Source organism: Pezoporus occidentalis, unplaced genomic scaffold (genome assembly GCF_034315485.1).
Source record: "Pezoporus occidentalis ecotype Australia unplaced genomic scaffold, CSIRO_AGI_Poc_V1 ctg169, whole genome shotgun sequence".
NCBI lineage: Eukaryota > Metazoa > Chordata > Aves > Psittaciformes > Psittacidae > Pezoporus > Pezoporus occidentalis.
The window spans coordinates 1,842,566-1,854,865 of record NW_026913521.1 but is presented as its reverse complement, the minus strand read 5'-3'; the positions used below and the strand labels follow the sequence as shown (position 1 = coordinate 1,854,865).

Here is a 12,300-nt window from a genome sequence, read left to right as displayed (position 1 = left end):
ATTTTCTTCCCCAGTACAGATTTGTAGCATTTAACAGCAAACCTTCAATTATCACAGCACATGACTGTAAAACTTGCTCAACTGGAAATGTTCAGCTATTTCTAACCTTGCCTTCAGTCATCTTCTTTCTTTTGCCCCCAAAGCCATCTAAACCTGTATTCTCCTGGAACCTCTGTGCAGCCTGCCTAGCACAAAGTTAAATCATAAGTCAAAATGATATGGAAATATATACATCTCCTGTAACACCATGCTGGGAATGTGGTTCCTAATAAGACATCACTACACATTACTCATAAGGCCGAGACGTGGCATTTCCCAGACAACTTGCACATTCTCCTTTTTATGCTAGATGAGTGACAAGCAGAGACTCTTCCTTTTGGGGCTGTGCCTTCCATCACATAATGAGTCCTTAAAATGAACCCCCTGATTCCACCTGCTTGGAAGAAAAAAAGAAAAGAAAAAGGAAAAAAAAAAAAGAAAAAAGAAAAGTCTTGGAAATATATAGCAACAAGAACCTGGCAGGACAAACTCACACTCCCACTGTGCCAAATTGCAAGTTTAGTAATTCTGTTTTCTTCCTGCTGAGTGGAAGGTGTCATTAGCTGCTGTATTTAGAGCCACAGAAAAGGTTCTTGGAGCAATCCCCAGGCTCTCGCTGAACCAGGTGGCTGATGACCACAGGAGCTCTCTGCAGCTGGGGGACCTTCACCTTCATCTTCCTGCAGGCACCACTTCAATCCTAACGGAAAGGAAATAAACGGGGCAAGTGGCATGATATGAAGAGAACCCCTCAGGCTGTGTCATCCTCCTCCAGGCTGAAATTCATCCCTGCATCAGGGCAACTTTAAAGTCCATGTGCTGCATAAATCACTCTCGGGTGCTTTTAACTCAAGAATGGTTTTCCTTCGGGGAGAGGATTTCTCCTTTAGGCTGGTCTCTGTGGAGCACCCATTGAACCACAGCCTCATTTCTGAAGATTAATATAACAATTCAAAGAATCATCCTCTTACTGTGAGCCTTGGAGGGGAGCACAAAGGCCCTTGGCAAAGTCCTGCACATCACATGTGCACTTAGGCTTAAGTCTTGTCTGCTGGCAATAATCCTACGTGCTTTTGAGAACGTCAGCCCATCTGACCAGGAGGAGACCTCCTGCTTATACAAACGTGCCCGTTCACTGCACACAGAATCACAGAATGGTTTGGGTTGGAAAGGACCTTAAGATCATCCAGTTCCAATCCCCGCCCATGGGCAAGGATGCCTCACACCAGATCATGTCACCCAAGGCTCTGTCCAGCCTGGCCCTGAACACTGCCAGGGATGGGGCAACCACAGCTTCTGTGGGCAACCTGTTCCAGTGCCTCACCACCCCCACAGTAAAGAACTTCTTCCTTATATCCAACCTGAACTTCCCCTGTTTAAGTTTAAAACCAATACTCCTTGTCCTATCACTCCAGTCCCTGATGAAGCATGCCCGTGCTGGCTTTGCAGGTAGCACTGTATGACACAGAGGAGGAATGGCAGAGCACAGCTGTGTTTGCTTGATGGGATTTCAAATCAATAACGATACAAATCCATACCCATAGGTGGTCTTCATGCTGCATGCAACGAGGAAGGGAGGGAGATGTGAGCAACTGCCCCTTTCATGTGGTGACCAAGGATGGGAACACCCTGCTGCTTCCAGATTTGTTGTTTGGGATGGTTGAAACGACCACCTGCGCTGCCTGAGAATTGGGAAAATCTGTGCAAACATTCATTATTTAGAAGAGAGCTGGCCAGAGGCAAATTGCCTGGAACCCATTAAAGGGAGAAATCCCAGCTCCCTCTGGCAGTCGCCTGGCACAGGCCTTTTCCACTGACACAAAAGGAGGGGAGAAAAAATGACTTTCATTTCTAATTAATCTTCTGGTATATAATACTTTTAATTAGGAAAAAACCCTAAGTCTGCATGCTCTTGGAGAGAGGGAGGAAGGAGCCAAAAGCGAGGCAGAAAGCTCTGGCTTCTTGGCTGCAGTTCAGGCCTCCTCTCCTTTACATCTGGCAGAGCAGGTGAACCCTGCAGCCTGCTGCTTTGCTCTGCACGATACAACCCAAAGCCCCTGCACGCTTCAGGGGGCTGCTCTGGAGGCAAAGAGTGTGATCGTTGTGTGTACAGACCCGGCTGGAAAAGAAACTCCAGGAGAAGATAAGCAGGGAGGAAAAAGTGTTTGAAAGATGCCTCGGACAGGAACAAAGAGGATTCTATGGGACAAAGCATGGGCAAGCCAGGCAGAAAGGCCCAAGGACAAGGAAACAAAACCCATACGTTATCTCTTCAAAGTAGTACTTCTCCCCAGAAGTTCACTCCCCAACCCCAAATTTCCTAGCCCTTCTTTCTGCTTTAAGGACTCTCTCCCCTGCATTCATTATTAATACCACAGGGGTACAGTTTTGCACTTTGGTTTCTAAAAAATTAATTCAATGCTTAAAATTTCAGTCCCTGAGTGATGGAAGCAGCTCAGGCAAGCTGGAGATGCCCCTCTGCAGCTTGAAGGCCTTTGGTATGCTGCCTGCTTAGCCCCTGCATGAGAAGCCTCCCAACAGACTTAGCTCAAGGGGGAAAATCTGGTAGGGAAATGTGGTTTTAAGTTGATCAAGTTCTGCTTCCGTGGGTAAAGCGTTTGAGTTTAATGCTTTACCAGTGCTCGGTTTAGTGTAGAGAGCAAACCTCAGGTTCTCCCAAGGCTCAGCGCTTTCTACATGATCCATTGGCTAAGGGAAAATCTCCAATAAAAGTCAGTATTAATCACCACTGTATATCTATCACTCACTGGAAAGCTGACTGTTGGCTGGCAAACTTGTGGTGTGGCTAATGAAGTTTGCTATGACACCGTGCTTGAAATGAAAGAATAGCAGAGAAAGGCTCTTGGACAAAGACACCTTAACTCACAATGAAACACCCATCTTCTCATCTGCACCCGTGTGGAAAGAGCAAGACACAAGGAACTTGTGATCTGGTGAGGAAAGGCTGCCAGGTCACACACCACCAACTCCTCAACAGCATTCACCCCATCCCAGTAAAACAGAGACCCCCTCGACTGCAAATTCAGTATCAGTTCCAGAAGGTCTTTTCTGGGGCTGCAGTGAAGCTACCCTGCCTATCAGCTCCACACCAAAGGACAAAGCAGGAAGAAAGCCTTTGTAATTCTCCATTCCTGGCACTGTTGTTACTTATTGTAAAGCAAATGTGAGAGGAGGGAAATCAGAGCTCTGAGCAGCACATGGAGCTGAGGAGGTCAGAACCCTCCAGATTTAGGTTACAGAATGAGGAGCAGTGGCTGGATTTAAACTTAAGAGATAGAGATTTCATTCCTAATGTGCTAAAAATTGGCAAAATACAATAAACACATAAAATAAGCCTGCCTTTTCCATGACACTTTACTGAGTAAAACCCAGCTAAACCCTGAACCAAGAATAAAGATAGCAAACTCCTCCATCCTTGGAATTAGCATCTTTCCACTCACCTATCAGCAAGAGGCTGAGAACATGGTGGGAACCCCGGGCAGCACAGGCAGGATATTCCCAACCAACGCAGAGATGCTTGTGCATCCGTGGTGGGGATAAGAAAGGGACAAAGAGGAATGTGAGAAACTGTGCCAGAATTCTCTACAGGCAGGAAAACAGCAAAGCTCTGAAGGATTAGTGACAGCCCACATGGCACCTCACTGGGGTCATGACAACTACAGGAACACTGCTCACTCAAAGCCTGCATTCAGATGCTACATTTGCTCCTGAGATATTTTATCAAAGTTTCCAAAAACTCTCATAAATAGTGAATTTTGGGGGAAAATGTCTTTGCTGGCTCCCAAAGAACGCACGCTGTGTATGTCACCAGCACAGTACCACCAGGAACAAGCAGCAACACAGAGAACCTACTTTTTACCACATTTACTGAAACTTTAAGAGGTGAAGGTGCAGAACACTGGCTGCTCACAGGAAAACTCACTGCTTTTCTTCATCAAGATGTGGCTTTGTGGAGGTTTCAGAATAGATGGACTTTTATGTGCTGTTCAACTCTTGGAAGTTATTCTGAGCTGAGAGCCCTTAACACTGCAGTCCTGGGTCTACAGGGCAAACAGCGTCATCAGTACGTGCAGTCTTAGCTCCCTCACATGCTTTCATGTGCCATGAAAGAGTCAAGGTGGTTTTACTGAACCTGTGGCTATTAAATCTCCCCTTCTGAAAAGGCTCCAGAGGAGGACACATCCCACCTTGCAGCAGCATTGACTCCAGGCTCGTGACACCAACACACCTGAGAGATAACGTGCTGGGGCACACAGCCCTAATGCTCTGTGCAGAGCAAAGAGGAAATGGAAATGCTGGGACAAGCATTTTGGCACAGCTTCTTGGCTGGGCTAAAGGTTTATTCCTGTGATGCTGCTTTCCTGCAGACTAAGGAAAATTAAATTTAGCACTTTGCAAATAAATAGGTTAACGCTGAAAGGACACTATTTAGGAATTTACTGCTTACAGCAGCCTCAGAGATTATAGATCCATCACCATCTATTACCTTGCTAGTTACTGCTTCCACTCCGTCCATCTTCCCTACTTACAGAATGGTCCTTTCATCAGGTCTTTTTCTCTTCTGACTTGAAACTGCCATCACTCTAATGGAATTATATGAAGAAAAACAACTTGGGGCTGTAGTGATGATGCCAAAAAGCCAAGGACATCTCCTGTGCTTTCCTAGGATGACACAGTGAGATTCGTGCCTGAGACATGCACAGATGTCTGACAACCTCCTGGGAAGTACAGCGAGGGACAGATGTTTACACACATGTCCAAAACCTCTGGGCCATCGTGCAACTGCCACCTGAGCCTTTTCAACACCCAGGAACACAAGAGCTTTGGCAGGCACCAACAAAACAACAGCTGACTGGTAACCCTTGCTGCAGATTCATCACAGCTACATTGCATGTGGCAGGAGAGCTAGTCACTGAATGCACCGCCGTGATTACAAACCCCCACCTCGCTCTGCATGTACCTCTTCCACCATCTCATTTATACAAAAATCATCTGCAGACAGTCCCCAATCCAGTGTCAGATACATCCCAGAAATGCAAAGTGACGGCCAACACATGAAACACTCTCCAGAGCCTTCCACTAAGACAACCACTTTGCTTTAAGGTTGAAATCTATGTCAGCTCTCCAGAACATGGTTGAGATAGATCCACTGTTATCAGCTACCTACTTCAGCTCAACCTGAATACAGATTAGGGGGAAATTAAAGTTTTTAAGTCTCAGTTTGATATATTCTCTCCCAGATACAGGCAGACAGGCAGGTCTTCTTCTGGAAGCTAGAGATGCCATCAAAAGACAATCTTGGATTGACTAAAGCTGGAGGTCATCCTCCGCCCTCCAACTACCTGCTCCCCCATGGAGGAGAAAGCAGGAACATGATTTAGTTATGAATCCTTATAAAACAGAACTGACATAAAATACCTTTCTGCACTGCTTCCTCAAAGGCTGTTCTCATGCAATTGGCAAAAGGAAAATACATTAAATCCAAAGTCCTGAAACAGTCCTAAGTTACTTCCTGACACAAGGGGTAGAATGAATGTTTTTTGTGTGTGGAGTTAGGATCATTCGTGCGCTCGTTTGTCTGAAGCAAATGTGAGAAGAGGGAAGGGTTTTTCACCATGCAGATGAATAAAGACAGTTCATCCAATATTAAATCATAACATTAATCTGTATCCTTGTTAAGCATAACGTGAAGAGCTGAGCTGCAAAAACTGTTGTTCTGTAGCACAGAACAGGACCCACCAGAATCACAGCAGCCATAACCAAGCTCTCCAGAAGGATTTTCAGTGTACTGCTGCATTCTGTCATTGCTCCACAGATTCAGCACCACGACAAGGACACCAGCATTAACAGACTGATATTGCATCACTGCCGGGACATGTTATGAGCTGGAGAGCCTGTGTGGCACCTCGTGCTTAAGACTCCCCGATGCTGTGAAGTGCTTCATACCTTCAAGAAACGCCATGACTGAATGCTTGATGTGCTCCCAACCCTCTCCAGCAATAACTGCCTCCAAACAGAGAAGGGATGCCTTGGAGCAAAGCAAAAGGTATGCTCACAGTAGTTGTTAGTTTTGCTTTCCTCTCAAAAAAGAAAACGTTAAGAGACCTGTTTAGGTAAAGGTCTCAGGGAACACCCAAACACAGCAGAGACTGGGGTCCCACAAAGAAGAGCTGCCTAACAAGCTTTGAAATATGGGCTGTTATCTCAAACTGGCAAGCCATGTTAAGTTAAGAGCCATGTAGTAACTGAGCAGTTAGGCTTTGAAACATGAAAGCAATACAAAGATGACACAGGAACACATAGCCGTGAGATCCCATCTGTCTCACTCTGATGGTGGCTACCAAAGGCAACCTGTGACCATGAGAACCCATTCTCTGCTCCTCACTATTCCCCCACTGCATCCCTCCCCACTCCCCTGCCAAGCCTTGTGGGAAAGGGGGAGTTAACCAGACTAAATTTATGCTGACAACTTTCAACTCTGAAATCCTAGATGAGGGCACCACAGGCATTTACATTCACAACAAATAAGAGAAGACCTTGATATAAACCCAGATCCACTCTTCAGATGGAGGCAACAGATGTCCCAAAACCATGCCAGAATCTTCTGCTGTGTCTCCTTATTTGTGAACAGGTTTTTAATACGCACAAACACACACCCTCTTCCCTGGAGCTTAGAAAATCTTTTGCCCCAGTCAAGCACGGGTAGTAGCTACAAATCCCAGGGCAAGAGATAAGTCCTAATTATGTTTGTGTTTAAACAACGTGCTGCTTACTTGAGAAAGAAGAGAGGGAGCAGCTGCCACTCGCTCTCACTGATGGCTTTGTGCAGGCTGAGCTGTGCTGCTATGACCTGGGGCACTCACAGCTGGTGGGTGCTTTGCTGGATGTTGCCAGCTGCACCTCAGCTCAGAGCTGTTTCCTGGAGCTAACTGCTTTTCCCAGAGGTCTTCTCACAAACCTGTTTCTGGAGCACAGAGGGAAAAAGTGAAGGAGTGATACAAAAGCCATCTTGAAGTACCCTGGCAATGCTTCAACTGTGTGCTCCCTGCACCACCAACCAGTCCTCACAGGCAGCTAATAAGAGGCTTCAGGGATGTCTGTGCGGGATCACAAGTGGAGGAGAGGGCCACAAGGGTTGCTGAAGTCTGTAACACCATTTGTCACACAGGGATGGCACAAAGAGGATGTCATGACAGTCTCGCTGTGGCTGAGAATGCTGACCAGCACCAGCACAGAGGCTCAGAACTGACCTAAGGCAAGAGAGATAGCCTGTACCCTCGTCCTCATGTCCAAAGACAGACTGTGGAACTAACTGCCTGGGAAGATGGCAGAGATGTGGAGCACCCAGAAACTCAACACTTTTCCCCTGCAAAGGGATAAAATCCTCCAGCAATTTCCATTCCTTTTTATGTGCAGCTTTGAACACAACCATACACAAGCAACCAGCAGAATTGTGGTTTGCTGACTTGGCTCTGCGTGCTCTGCAAAGTCACCACAGAGCAGCCAGGGAAGCAACAAGTGTGCATCAAAAGCTGCTTCGCAAAACACCCATTCCATGGGTGCTGAGGCCTCGGTATTCCCCCATTGCCCAGACTCAAAGGCATCACCTTTTCCTTCAAGAGCACTGATCACACAGGCTCTAAGTAGAACACATTTTGAAAGTATCAGACACTAAAATAAATGCATAAATTGAACAAACTGAAGAGATTTAATACCAGGTGAAGGTGGTGGGTACTCCCAGAAAAGGAAAGGAGCAGACTTGCTGCTGCAGGCCCTCAGCACCACACGTCTTCAATCCGCTCACACACAGCTTCCCCACCGCAGAACATTTTGACTTCAAACTGCTGTGGAAGTCTGTGAATGGTAACTCAGGGCAAACAGGAGATTGCAGGGGGGACAACCTGAACCTCAGACGGCATCTGGGAACCAACCTCACATTTCCTGCCCAAAACAGGCCTGCTTTTGTGAAGCAGTGGGTTATGCAGCTGCCTCACAGTAACACATCACTGACTCCAAGAGAGAGGATGCACCCATCAGCAAGACAACTCTCTGACCTTTCAGAGGGCCCTACACATACCATCCTCCTGCTAGTCAGGAAAGACTCAGCCACTGGGATAATTCTCCACCATCAGCAGCATTAATTACCTGCATGGCTGGGTCTTCCCTGGCAAACTCACAGGCATGGCAGGGAATGGAAACAAGCGGTGCCAACACACCGAAAACGGGTATTGTGCCAGACAGACAGGTAACAGGGGAGTGTATTCCCCAGCCCAAAGCTCCTCTATGTTCCACATCAGCACAGTCTATTTATCCTCACAACAGCCTAATGACATTGGCAGGAGCATCATCCACCTCCTAAGGGTGGGAAAGGAGCACTGACTTTGCTCAGTTGGAACGAGGCTTCAGCCCTGCCCTGTCTTGGAGCAGCAATGTTTTGCTCAGAAACACAGCAGAAAAAGAAACTTCTCTGTTAAATCTCTGCTATCCTTGAGGTGACTGGTATGAAAGAAGGGGAAAACCCTACCCTGCACTGGGGTATAGGCAATTGTTAAGGGAAGCACATGCAGCAAGAGAGGAATTGTGTCTTCCGACAATGCATGAGAAAGAGCAGAATAAGATGAAGAATCCCAGACTGGTTTGGGTTGGAAGGGACCTTAAAGCTCATCCAGTTCCAACCCCCTGCCACAGGCAGGGACACCTTCCACTAGAGCAGCTTGCTCCAAGCTCCTGTGTCCAGCCTGGCCTTGAACACTGCCAGGGATGGGGCAGCCACAGCTTCTCTGGGTAACTTATTCCAGTGTAACAGACGGCATCAACAATGAAAGTTAGGTCCTACCATGAAACAGGCTGCCACAATAGCTGGAATTAAATGATGCGTAGGAAGTTTAAATGCAGGATTTGCTGCTGTAACACCACAGATCGCTGAACAGCTCATGTTTAGGAGCTGATTAGTGCAACCCAAGATGGGTCCTTGCTGACCCTTCCAGGAATCCCAGCGCAATGATCCGTCAGGAAGGCGTTGTGCTCACACGGCGCAGCCGGTGCTCCCAGAGCTAAGCAGAAATCAAGCTTCCAACAACCACACAGGCAAATTGAAAGCTAAATATAACTTGCAATTAACAAGAATGAGGAGTTAACAGAGGCCTACAATCTCTCATCAATCTCTTGCTGCCTGGCCTGCTCCACCAGTGAGCCCCATTGTTGGTTGTGATTGTGTGTGCAAGAGGGCTGCTGGAGGAAGAGCACTCCAAAACTGTAATTTCTTTCTCTCCTCGAGACTCATCAAGGGTGAGGAGGAGCAGGAGAGGGGAGAAGACAGAGATGCAGAAAGAAACAAACAGCTAGAACATGCTTCTCAGAGATACTCTGCTGGGTTCAAGGAGGAAATAACTGAAGCTGCAGGTATGCCACGCATGGGGACTCAGATTCAGAGCTCCCAACAGTGCTGTCAGCTTCAAGACAAAACAAGAGCACTCAAGCAAACAAAAGTCTCTGTATTAACCATCCTGCTTATTTTAAGATGTACATGGTTCACTGGCGCACCTTGGCCAAACTGATGCTAAAGCTGCACTGGAATATCTGCAGATTGTCTCTCTATACACATGTAACCACATGAGTTTCCAAAGAATCACAGAATGGACTGTGCTGGAAGGGACCTTAAAGATCATTTGGCTCCAACCCCCTGCCACAGGCAGGGACACCTTCCATTAGACCAGGTTGCTCTATGCTCTGGTCAACCTGGCCTTCTTTTATCCTCCCTCTCCCCTTGCTCCCAGTCTGTCAGCATCACCTTGTTTGAAAAGTAGCCCCCAAGTTCTTTATTATTCAATCCAGCTTTATTCCCCTCCTCAATAAAAGAGGATTAAGCTGTTACTTCTTGTGCACATAGCTGCTGTGTTGCATTTTACACACCTCATCAATATAAACGCAACAGGACAGCAGGGGACACAAGTGATGGGCAAGCAAAGGAAGCCTGGGAAGTTAAAGGTGGTGCCTGTACTTCCACCATACCCTACTTCCATACAAAACCTTTTTCCTTTTCACCCCCACTATGTTCTGCCTCTGCACCCATGGTGAACCCCATCAGAACCGCTTCAGATTGACTTGAACTTTGATAGTGACGGTTCCCCTTACAGATCTGCAAACCAACTCTATGTAAGTCCTTAAAGAGTACATCAGAGACAGTGTGTGCCACTGGCTGTTAATTTAACAGTCTGCAGAAAAGCTGTTGATTTTATGACCATATTACCAGTCCAACAGGACACCAGTAAAGGTTTTATTTTGCAGCAAGAAGTGCCAGCTTTGTAGCTGGCAACCTTCTCAAGATGCTTCTGGTTTTCCTTGCTGTCTCGTATCTTGGGTATTCCCTTTCAAGGCATAAAGCCTCCCAACTTGGGGATGCTCTTCAATGAATTACTGCTGGTGTTTGCGTTTCTATTTGATAACTTTGACAGGAATTAACACCACGGGTGAGATTTGGAAGCAGAGAGGATTCTGTACTCTGCAAGGCTGGGCTCTGAGGATACAGAATATCTGTCTACAGGCAGCCTTTTGGCCAGGCCTACTTATGAGCTCAAGTAACACCGCCGTGATACAGGAAGGGTTTTGTCAGCCTCACCTTCTTTGTGAAGCAGCTTAGACCCAAATAATTTATACATGAATTACTAAGAAATCTGAGCAATGCTTTCTGGGAAACTAGAGGAATCTGAAACCACAAAGATTCCAAACACTGTCAGATTTGATGTAGCTGTTACATAGGGTCAGGTCAACGACCATTTCAGTTCAGCATCCTAACAAGAAAGTCCACATTCATGCCACAAGAGTGGAAACATCACACTTAACCTGAAGCACAGTGAATAATCTCTTCACTTAACCCTTTATTCCCAAGTATTTCCAGAGGACATAGTTCAGTGTTGCCAGGTACAGCAGCAGCAAAGCCATACAGAGACACAACCCCCAAAACAAGCAGCATGCATGGGAATTTTCTTCCTTTATAGCAAGAATCTGCCTTTACACCTCAATGCAGAGAGCAGTGCATGTCCTTGCTTATGGTAAATGTGAGCATTTAATGTAAAACTAATTATTATTATTTGTCCACAAAGTATCTTACCATTTCAGAATTCCTGCTCTCAGCAGTACCTTGAAGCCACAGGGTCTATTAAATGTAAGGATTTCCACTCTTTTCATTTTAAATTCACTGGTTTCCGATGCTTTGGCTGGGGCTGTGTCTTTAGGCACACAGAAAGAAAGAGCCCATGATTCAATTTTTCTACACTGTTTGTTCATTTGTACAAGTGTCTCCAAATCATCTCCTCTTCAAATTTGACCAGTCTCTCTGTTTACCAGAAGACTTTCTTTGTCTGAAACAATTGTCATTGCCTTTCTAAAGACCTCATTTCCTTACTCTCATTCAGGATCTAGCCAGAGACAAGGGTAAACAGCACGATGTACACACGGCCAAGCAATGACATCCTGATTCACCACTGCTTAATTCCAAGTTGGCTACAATGGTATTGAGGCTCCACAGTGATGTGTGTTTGTTTTAAAAGGTATCTTTAATGGATTGTTACAAAGGAATCAAGGCAGCTCTTGGCTGCCTCATGGGTGGGCTGACCTTGACACACCAGTCAAGCATTATGCAGAACACAAAGTCTGTCATGGCCTAACACGTCTAATGTACCAGCAACCAGAAGAGAATGCCAGTCTGTTAAGTGCCCCAATAACTATAATGCATTGCATAGCACAAAAAAAATAAACCCATCAGAAACTAAACTGTGGTGAGGAATCTGTAACACTGCTTTCCGCAGTGTTTAATTAAAAGAATATAAAAGAGCAAGCAAGCGAGAGCTGTGAAATCTGAGCTGCACCTCGCTGCCTACACACTCACACACCGAGGGTCTGGAAATCACTGGAACATCCTTCAAGTTGATGAGCTCATCTGTTGCATCGATATGGATCGCCAATAAATACTGCTATGGTTTCATTGGAATTCAGTGCTCATTTATAGATGCATCTATATTCACAGCATGGCACTGCGATTAACCCTTTCACTGAAGCTGTAATGCCAGTTAACATGAGCTGGCTGGACACATACAGCAGGTGCATAATAAGCTCTACTCCCGTACCTTGGTCAGGAAAAATCAAGCTCATCTTTCATCTTCATTTAGCTTTGAAGGGGTTACATTACAGTAGCTCCTACTGCATCTCTGCTACTGAAGCCCCCCTGAAAATAAATGTCAC

The 12,300-nt window shown here is 46.1% G+C and overlaps 1 protein-coding gene across 4 annotated transcripts in view; it reads right to left on the bottom strand.

The window, feature by feature from the left end:
- The window catches only part of MAD1L1 (mitotic arrest deficient 1 like 1), a 368,957-nt gene that overhangs the window by 76,302 nt on the left and 280,355 nt on the right, over positions 1 to 12,300 (bottom strand). The window contains exon 18 of one of the 4 annotated variants that reach the window (XR_009963812.1): positions 6,834 to 7,024. The exons of the other annotated variants lie outside the window; for them this stretch is intronic. The gene's annotated coding sequence lies outside the window, so the exon portion shown is untranslated. The remainder of the gene's footprint in view (positions 1 to 6,833; positions 7,025 to 12,300) is intronic. 4 annotated transcript variants of the gene reach the window in all.